This window comes from Phascolarctos cinereus, unplaced genomic scaffold (genome assembly GCF_003287225.1).
Source record: "Phascolarctos cinereus isolate Bilbo 61053 unplaced genomic scaffold, phaCin_HiC Scaffold_1;HRSCAF=81, whole genome shotgun sequence".
NCBI classification, from domain to species: Eukaryota; Metazoa; Chordata; class Mammalia; order Diprotodontia; family Phascolarctidae; genus Phascolarctos; species Phascolarctos cinereus.
The window spans coordinates 226,298,528-226,307,657 of NW_027555514.1; the positions used below are offsets into that span (position 1 = coordinate 226,298,528).

Below are 9,130 nucleotides of genomic sequence, written 5' to 3' on the forward strand. Positions count from 1 at the left end.
CTTTCATGTCATTTAATGGATGGATTTAATGACTGTCCACCAAAAGCCCATTTCAGATACCTCTGGGCAGGTTGTGTGTTAGGTATAATAGAATGATAGATATACTGAGTATGAGAATGCACATTAAAATAATGCTGAAAGGCATCTGACATCCTCCTATTCATTGCATTCACCAATCTCAGTCCCAATGATGTGATCATCTGCTCAAACATACTTTCCTCTTCTGATGAGAAATGTGGGGAATGATGGGAGGGGAATGTTGTTACATGTGTCAGACTTGGTCAGTTTTGCTTAACTGTCATTTTGTTCTTGTTCTTACAAAAGAGGGGTAGAGGAGGTATACTTGGAAAGAGCTGTGATGAAAGGGGAAAAGAGAATAAAATGTAAAAATAAAGGATTAGTTGATTAATTTCCAGGTGTCAATGTTGGGACAAAGGGAGGCACTTCTAAGCCAGTCATTGAACATTTGTAAAAGGGAGTTTACTTTGCCCTAACCCAGCCAGGATAGGAAACGACGAGATGGTGACACTTGCTTTTCTGGACACTGCCACCCTTCATGTCAGTACGTCTTCAGAGTATGGCAGCTTTGTCTCCTTTAGGGTAAATAAAATCTCCTTGGCCTCGTCCTACCAATTAAGAGCACCAAAATGCTTTGTTGTAAACTCACAATTCTCTGAGTTTTAAGGCTTATCAAACCAGGGAATAACTAGGGAGTAAAGAGAAGGCAAACAAAGATTATACAAGGTGCAAGATGCATTTTAAGGAATGGATTGTCTGCCTCTAACCTACATTTTAAACATTAGAACCTTTATTTATTTTTTTTCCACTTTGACACTCAGGTAATAAACAAAAAGCTGCCAACCTAGAGATCTTATTTTTTTTTTGGTCATTGTTTTAACAAGATAGTCACATACTAATGAAAATATTCCAAACATTATAAAGAATTTCTTTAATGTCATCCATATGCACTTTTTAAAATTACAGGTGTGGATACTATGCAACTTTTGAGAAAGTAAGTTTTAAAGGCAAATAAAATTGTGTCTGTATCAGTGAACCGTTCCCAACAGTTAAGCCCTTTGTCCCTCTCTTCACCCAATTACTGGCAACAACAATCTCCGCCCATTAACATCACTCACTTGCTTATACAGTGAGCAAAGAAATAAAAGTGGGGAATGTTTAGGTAAAAATAACATAGCTTTATTATTGAGTTGACAATATTATAGAAGTAAGTCTTAATGGCCTCTAAGGTCCTTTCCTACTCTAAGATACTTTCATTCTGTAAAAAACCACTTGTCTAAAAGAAGTGCCTAGAAGCACCTACAAAGGTGATTCTAGCTCCTCTTCCCAACTTGAAAGCAATCCCTAGTGTCTCTGTTCTTATCCTCATAATAGCAATCCAAGAGATTTGATTTTGCCCCAATAACTCCATAATCTATCATGCATCTCCATCAGACATCTCCATGCCTGCAAGGCACCATGAGTTACACAGGCATTATGAAAAAAAAATACTACCTTCTCTAGTTCCCTTGTGCCTTTTATTTACATTTGAACTTGTAAGCATGTCTGCTTCAGCAGCACTTTGAAAATTGTGTTTCCCAAAATTTTTCAGTGGTGACTGATGAACAAAACATTGGAAACTTACTCTGCTCAGGAAATTGGTAATGAAGCTTATACAACTTATTGAAATTGCCATTTAACAAAATGTATTAGTCCATTCCAAATGTCATCTCTAACTGCATTGTATTTCAAGTTAAACACCACATGAAAACAATTCTAAAAGGCTTCATTATTTGTTTATTTTGAAGGGCACAGTGAAATACCTTTGAGATGTGAGCCACAGAATACGGCAGCTACTTTGCCTCCCTAACAAAATAGCTGGAGAGAGGACAAACGCAGTTCCAGGTAGTACTTATTAATGAGCCAATGCTCAGTAAGGAGAGTTGGCTTCTTGTGATTCCCTAGCATTCCTAAACACTTGGACTTTTTTCTCTTTTCATGGTAATTCTGGGTTTCTTTTCCTTAACTTATTAATGTGATATTCTCTTGCATCCCTTTTGCAAGGTTTCTCTCTCTTAAAATGTCATCCTTCATAAATAGCAAGGCTGAAAGCTTTCCATCACTCTAATAGTTAAATAAATGGTGGCACTGCTATGTAATCGAAGCAGCCGTTTAGGTCACCTTGACAATCCTATGACTGGGAAAAGTAGCTGAAAGGCACCAGAGCTCTTTATTGTAAATGAGCTGAATGAGTTTATATCTATTCTGGGCCAAATGCATTTAATAACATTCAAACTTTGAGACAAACCAAGAAAGAAAAGCTTCTAGAGGAGTCTGACACACTCTCAGATACAATAAATACAGACACATCTGCAATAAAAAAATTTTTTTTGACCTGAGAACTGCAGTTGAAGATTTTGGCAACAGGATGATTTGCATTTCTGTCTTTTTTAAAAAATAAATTTGTAATAATGCCCTTTGTTTTCACATCATCTACATTTCACAATACACCCTTTCTGTTCTCCCCATTCCTTATAACAAATAATAAAAAATAAGGGAGAAAAGTTAATTTCCAACATATTAAAAAGTCTAACATATATTCATAGTAACCTGCTCTGCCAAGAAGTGGAAGTGATTTTTCATGTCTTTTTTTTTTGAGAACCAAACTTTATCATTTTAATTTCACAGCATTTAAAAAAATTTTTTCCACTCACTTTATTGTAGTTGTGTATATGCATATGTATGTATATATGTTTATATACATATATAAATATATTATATATAATGTGTATATATGCATATATGCATATCCTATTATCTGTATATGTAGTTTTATGTGTACACATATATGTTTGTATATGCATGTGTGTATATGTATGCTTTCTTGGTTCTATTAATTTCACTTTGCATCAGTTCTAAATCCTCCTAGTCTTCTCAGTATCTATCATAGTCAAAATTTCTTACAGTATAGTAATATTTCATTACATTCACAGCCCACAATTTATTTTGCCACTCTTCAATTGATGAATACTTACTGTGTTTCCAGTTCTTTGCAACCAGAAAACCTCTAAGCATGTTCATTTCTTTTTGGCATCCTTGGCATCCTTGGAGGTACATAACTACCTATATAATCTGCAAGTAAAAGGGTGTGGACATTTTAGTCACTCACTTTATCTTATACCCAATTGTGCAACTATTGGAATCATAAGATAATGAGAAGGAAGAAGAGAAAGAAGGAGGCTGGAGAGAGCAGAAAAATTGCAGATTGCTTTCCAGAATGGAAGAAACAATTCATAGTGTGGGGGCCAATAATTAATTTAATATACCTGTATTCCCACAGCCCTTTCAATATTGAATATTTCCATCTTTATCATTTTTTCCAATTTGTTGGGTGTAATGTGAAACAGCAGTTGTTTGTATTTTAGGGCTTTTTAAATTATTAATAATTTGGAGCATTTTCATTGGCTAATAGTTTGTAATTCTTCTTTTGAAAAGTATTTGTCCATATCCTTTTATACCATCTGTCATGGGATGTATTTTAGTCTCAAATATTTTTATTATCTATCTATTATGTCTTGGATATCAGATTTTTATTGGAAATATTTAATTTTTCTCTCAGTCAATTGTTGCCCTTTTATTCTAACTGAATTCAATTTATGAAGCATTTTTTAATTTCACATGATCAAAATTCTTTATTCAATTTTGAGTAATTTTACATTTACTTCGACGGTATTATTTCAATTCCTGCTTTGTGGTATTGCCTGATGGATATTAAATTTTATTCCAGCTTCTCATTTTGATTCTAGTATATTTTTCTTTTTTAGATAAATTTCTTTTAAACGACAGATTATGACCTTTTGTTTCCTTACCCATTCTACAATTTTCATTTCTTAGATATTTTTTTCCATTCTTATTTAAAATTACAAATGAAGGTTTGTGTTTTCTGCCATTTCTTTCTTTTATCTCAATATTTTCTCAGAATTATTTTTTAAATCTCTTCTCTTTTTGTCAATTTATTTTCTAATGTTAAATTTCTTTACCTGATTATAATGCAGTGTATTTACATAGCCTGTGTTTCCCAACACACACTGGGCTCTCCTGTTCATCGTTCAATAAACATTTATTAAGTGCCTGCTATGTGCCAGACATTGTACTAAGCACTAGGGATACAAAAAGAGGGAAAAGACAGTTCTTGCCCTTAAGGACCTTGCAATCTTTTTTTTTTAAGGAGCAAAAGTCTTGATAAAGTATTGATAAATATACAAATATTTCTGTACACAAGGACCTGCCATGGGAAACACAACCAGCCTAGACATAGCCATGTCAGGGTTTTATCTGGAAAGATGAGCTTGTCCAGGAGTGTTCTGGAACAGCTGTCGACATTGTTGCCATACAACCTCATTCTTGCCAACTGTGCCAGGACAGGGAATAAGGTGATCACCCTCACCAATTCTTACCACTTCCTGGGTCTCACTTTTGGTCTCCTTCCCTGTTAGGGTACTGGCACTATGCCCACAACAGAGATGGGGTTGGAGAGGCAAACACTGCTTCTGACCCTGAGGAAAAATCTGGTAGTAAGCACAGCCTAAAGCACCAGTCTAAATATATCTGGGGTCCAAATGGGCCATGGGGTTGCTAACCTTTTAGCCAGAAGTGATTTTCCCTAATCTGACATGGGAGAAGTGTAGCTAGAAGGCCACCTTGTTAATCTAGGAGAAATCATCAATCCTCTGCATTTCTTGAATCAGGATCAGGAAAAAAAATATTCTGGGGGTTTGTATGTAGCAGCACTGCTTCTTAGAGTCCTTTATCAAGTAACCCCAGACACACTTAGCAGTGTTCCTTCACTGCCAACAAAGCAGCCACAAAGGAAGTTATCCCCTGGAGAAGACAAGAGTACTCAAGGGCAACAGGAGAGGGTAAACCTGGTGCTCCAGGTGAAAGAATTGCCCTGGAAAAAAGGAGCCCTTTTCCTTGACCTTCCTCTGGGAGTGTCAGTCCTGGGGTATCAGGGACTGGTAGATGATAACTTGGATGACAAAATCCTTCTGGATCTTGGTCTCCTATAACTGCATGCAATCAGTAGGTAAGTTCCACCAATGAGAAAAAACACCACTGGCATGAAGGCTCGATGCCTTCCTGGGTGTGCAGCTGCTTCGTAAGCTTCCCAACTGTATTTACAGACTGGCAGTGAGCCTCAAGTCCTTGTCCTGGACAGGCGCACCTTAAGAGGGAATGTGTGCCATATACTGGGGGTTGGTTCTGGAGGTTCCACACCATCATCCTCATTGCACTCTAGAAGTAAGTTGACTGGCAGTGCCAAGCAGTAGACATGGAACTGATAACAACTGCCTAGCTCTACATAATACTTGATCAGAGAACCGTGGGGTAGAATGTTGCTAGTTCTATCCAGGATAGCCTTAGCTAGCTCATGATCATTAGCCTCCACTGCAAAGGCAGCTGCATGTAATGCATTGCAGATCTCCTTTCGGCCTTCAAAGGCTTGGTGCTATGTCCCAGAACTCATCTAGCTTGTTCTGTAACTGCCCATCTGTCATAGGATAGTCATACTTCCACTTGGCCTCTCCTTCTTACATCCTGCTCACTTGTAGACATGTCACCATTGAGCCAACCTTCTCTTAGTTCTCTCTCCCCACTCAACTGCCTGTGGTGGTGACATGCACGGACGGCTGTCAGTGAGCTGAGGAGCTTACAATCTAATGGAGTAGACAACATGCAAATAAACATAGACAAAACATGCTACATGCAGGATAAATATGAAATAATTAACAACAGCAAGGCACTGGAATTAAGAGGAGTTGGAGAAAGCTTCCTGTAGAAGGTGAGATTTTAGTTGGGACTGAAAGGGAAGCCAGCCAGGTCACTAGTTAGAGTGGAGAAGGTAGAGCATTCTAAGCATGAGGGACAGCCAGAGAGAATGCCTAGAGCTGAGAGATGGAGTATCTTGTTCCCATAATGTCCAAGAGGCTGATGGGACTGGATTAAAGAATCCCTGTCAGGGAATAAGGTGTAAAAAGAATGGAAAAGTAGATTATGAAGAGCTTTGAATCTCAGAGAATTTTGTATTTGTTCTTGGAGGAGATATGGAGTCACTGGAGATTATTGAGTAGAGAGGTATCATGATCACTCCTATATTTTAGAAGAATCACCTTAATAGCTAAATGGAGGATGGGCTGGAGTGGGGAGAGATTTGAGGCAGACAAACCCAGTAGCAGGCTATTGTAATATCTAGGTGTGAGGCGATGAGGGCCTGCTCCAGTGGTGGCAGTATCAGGGAAGAGAAGGGGGAAAGAGATGTTACAAAGGTAAAATCAAAATGCCTTGGCAACAGATTATGTTGGGGGAGGGTATATAGAAGAAATAGTGAGGAATCCAGGATAATTCCTTGTAAACCTGAGGGACTGGGAGAATTTGCTTTGTGGAATTTCCCCCTACAGTAATAAAATAGGAGCAAGGAAGGGTTTAGGGGGAAAGATAATGAGTTCTTTTGGGGGTATATTGAGTTTAAGATGCTTACTGGACACCCAAGTCAAAACATTAGAAAGGCAGCAGAGATGTGAGAATGGAGTTCAGTAAGAGAGATTGGGACAGAAAAGGTAGATTTGAAAATCATCAGTATAGAGATGGTCATTAAATCCATGGGAGCTGATAAGATTACCAAGTGAAGTAGTATAGAGGGAGAAGAAAAGAGAGCCCATGATGGAACCCCAAAACACACCTACAGTTAGAATGAATGATCTTGACTAGGATCCAGAAAAAGAGACAGAGAGAAAGCTATCAGATAGGTAGGAGAAAAACCAGGAGAGAGAGTTCATCAACACTTTCCATAGTTGGTGAGTTTTATTTAAATCTTTTATTATTTTTCATTTTTAAATTAACTATCCCCCCTTTTATGCCCTTTCTCTTTTGCCTCTCAGTTAAGTAGTTATTTCAAAATCTTCACTTCTCTCTGAATTCTTATGTTCATTAGGGTTCTTTTCCCAAATCTTTTTGTAAGAAATTTTTCTTTCCTTTGTTCTTTTTATTAATTTTCTTACCTTCTAGTCTATTCTGAAATGTTATTCTCTGAGTCATGATCAGTATCCTTGTTTATCCCTTCTTTAACCTCACCACTCCCTGGGACTCAATGTTGGTCCCCTTCACTATCTGAAAATGTGTCAGGTCCTCATGAGATTAAAATTTCTGAAATATTAGGTTTGAACTCCATTTTCTAATCAAAATATCTGTTATTATTTTTTTTATTGATTGTGCTCCATCATCCCTTTTTTTCAGCTGTCCCTAATTCTTGAGTGTGTCATTTAATTAGGGAAGTAATATTGTATAGTAGCAGTATCATGTGGTGTTTATTGTCCCAAACCATGTAATCGAATTCAAATCCTTGCACTCTCTAAGACTGTTCTCAATGTCCAGTGCTAATCCATCTCTGAGCCTATTCACCCTCCCTATCATTCTGGATGCCAACAATCCTCAGCAGCTCTTGCTTTTCTTCTCCTGGGACAGGATGATGTCTTTAGAAGCAAAATACTTATTGGAAGAAGGAGGTCTCTGACTGCATAAATTACCTTCACATTAAACCCATTATGACAGTCCCTTCTCCCATTGCAGGCACACACCTATTTCCCCAAAGGAGTGCTCTTCAGTGGAACCCCCCCCCAGTGCCATGCTGGAGCCAGCTCACACTGGCTCATGAAAGCTGATTGTAACATTTTCAGTGTGAACATTGACGCCTTGCCTCAGAAATCATCAAACCTTGTTGATTTTCTAGACTTAACAAAGCAATTTAGAAAATTCAAATAATATAGATTAAACTTAAAACTGTGTTGTGCATTTTTGGGTAGCCATTTGCTAAATGTTTACTAACCGGCAAGCTCCTGCCCCTCCTCAACAGTGGATGGACGTTTTCACTTTCATTCCCCTAGACTTAACTCTCTCCTTGTGCTGTTCCATTTTCCTGTATCCCTTCTTCTTGCCAAGAAACTGTATGAGTCATTATCACTATATGGGTCATCTATGGGCTTCGTAAAAGTTTATCACACCCTCCTTCTCTCCTACAGTTTTCTTCTTCCCATCAATGCTTTCTCCCACTCTTCAGCTTTGCTTCACTAAAATACATGCATTCACCTATATAGGGGGTGTGGCGTTATGCTTTGGTCAAGCTTCTCGACCTTCAATTCACCCATTTTTTAAAGTTCCATTTACACCTGCAGCCTTGTGTGCACTTTTTATATTCTTAATGACACCTCTTTGTTGTTGGTGGTGTTCTTCTTGTTTTAACCCATAGGTTTTCTATTGCCTGTCTCTGTCTCTGTCTCTGTCTCCCTGTCTCTCTTTTTCTCCCTGTCTCTCTGTCTCTGTCTCTCTCTGTGTGTCTTTCTGTCTCTCTCTTTCTCTCTCTCTCTATATGTGTGTGTGTGTGTATATATATTATACATATATATATTATACATATATATTATACATATATACATATATATATATCATACATATATACATATACATATATATATATATATATATATATATATATATATATATAATCCTCCTCTACCCCCAATTAGTCTTTTCTCTCTTTCCTCTCTCAATAACCTTGAAATTTAAGGTAATTCATTTAATAATTTTTCCTGGGTAATTATTCTATTTTTGTTTTTCTGGGTTATTATTTTATGTTTATAATTTGAATATTCTGCTCATGTATTTGCATGTATTTTTTTTTCAAATTTTTGTAAGAATGTCTCAAATGCCTCTCATTGAACATCCACCTTGCTCAGGTTTTTAGAGTACGCCATTTTGGGTTATAGCTTGAGCTTCTTTGCTTTGTGGAATAAATTCTCTACTCCACTCAATAGTTTTTCATGGGTGCAGAATGATATAGAATTTTTTTTTTACTTTGTATTTTGAGGTCTTTCCCTTGGGCCATTACAAAATGTATTGTTTATCATTGAAATTGTTACATTTAACCATTATGTTCATTGAACTTTAAAGTACAGGTTTTTATTTTTTGCTTTTGTTTTTCAGGAGATAATCTATAGATTCTTTCAAATTGTACTTTCTTTTCTTCTTTCAGAATTTCTGGACAGTTTTATTTCATGATTTCCTGAATTATAATACGAGT

At 37.0% G+C, this 9,130-nt stretch overlaps 1 pseudogene; it reads right to left on the reverse strand.

Annotated features, from left to right (window-relative positions):
- Nucleotides 1-4,991: 4,991 nt before the first annotated feature.
- On the reverse strand, nucleotides 4,992-7,092 carry LOC110211141 (ubiquitin domain-containing protein 1 pseudogene; annotated as a pseudogene).
- Between the last annotated feature and the right edge of the window lie 2,038 nt (nucleotides 7,093-9,130).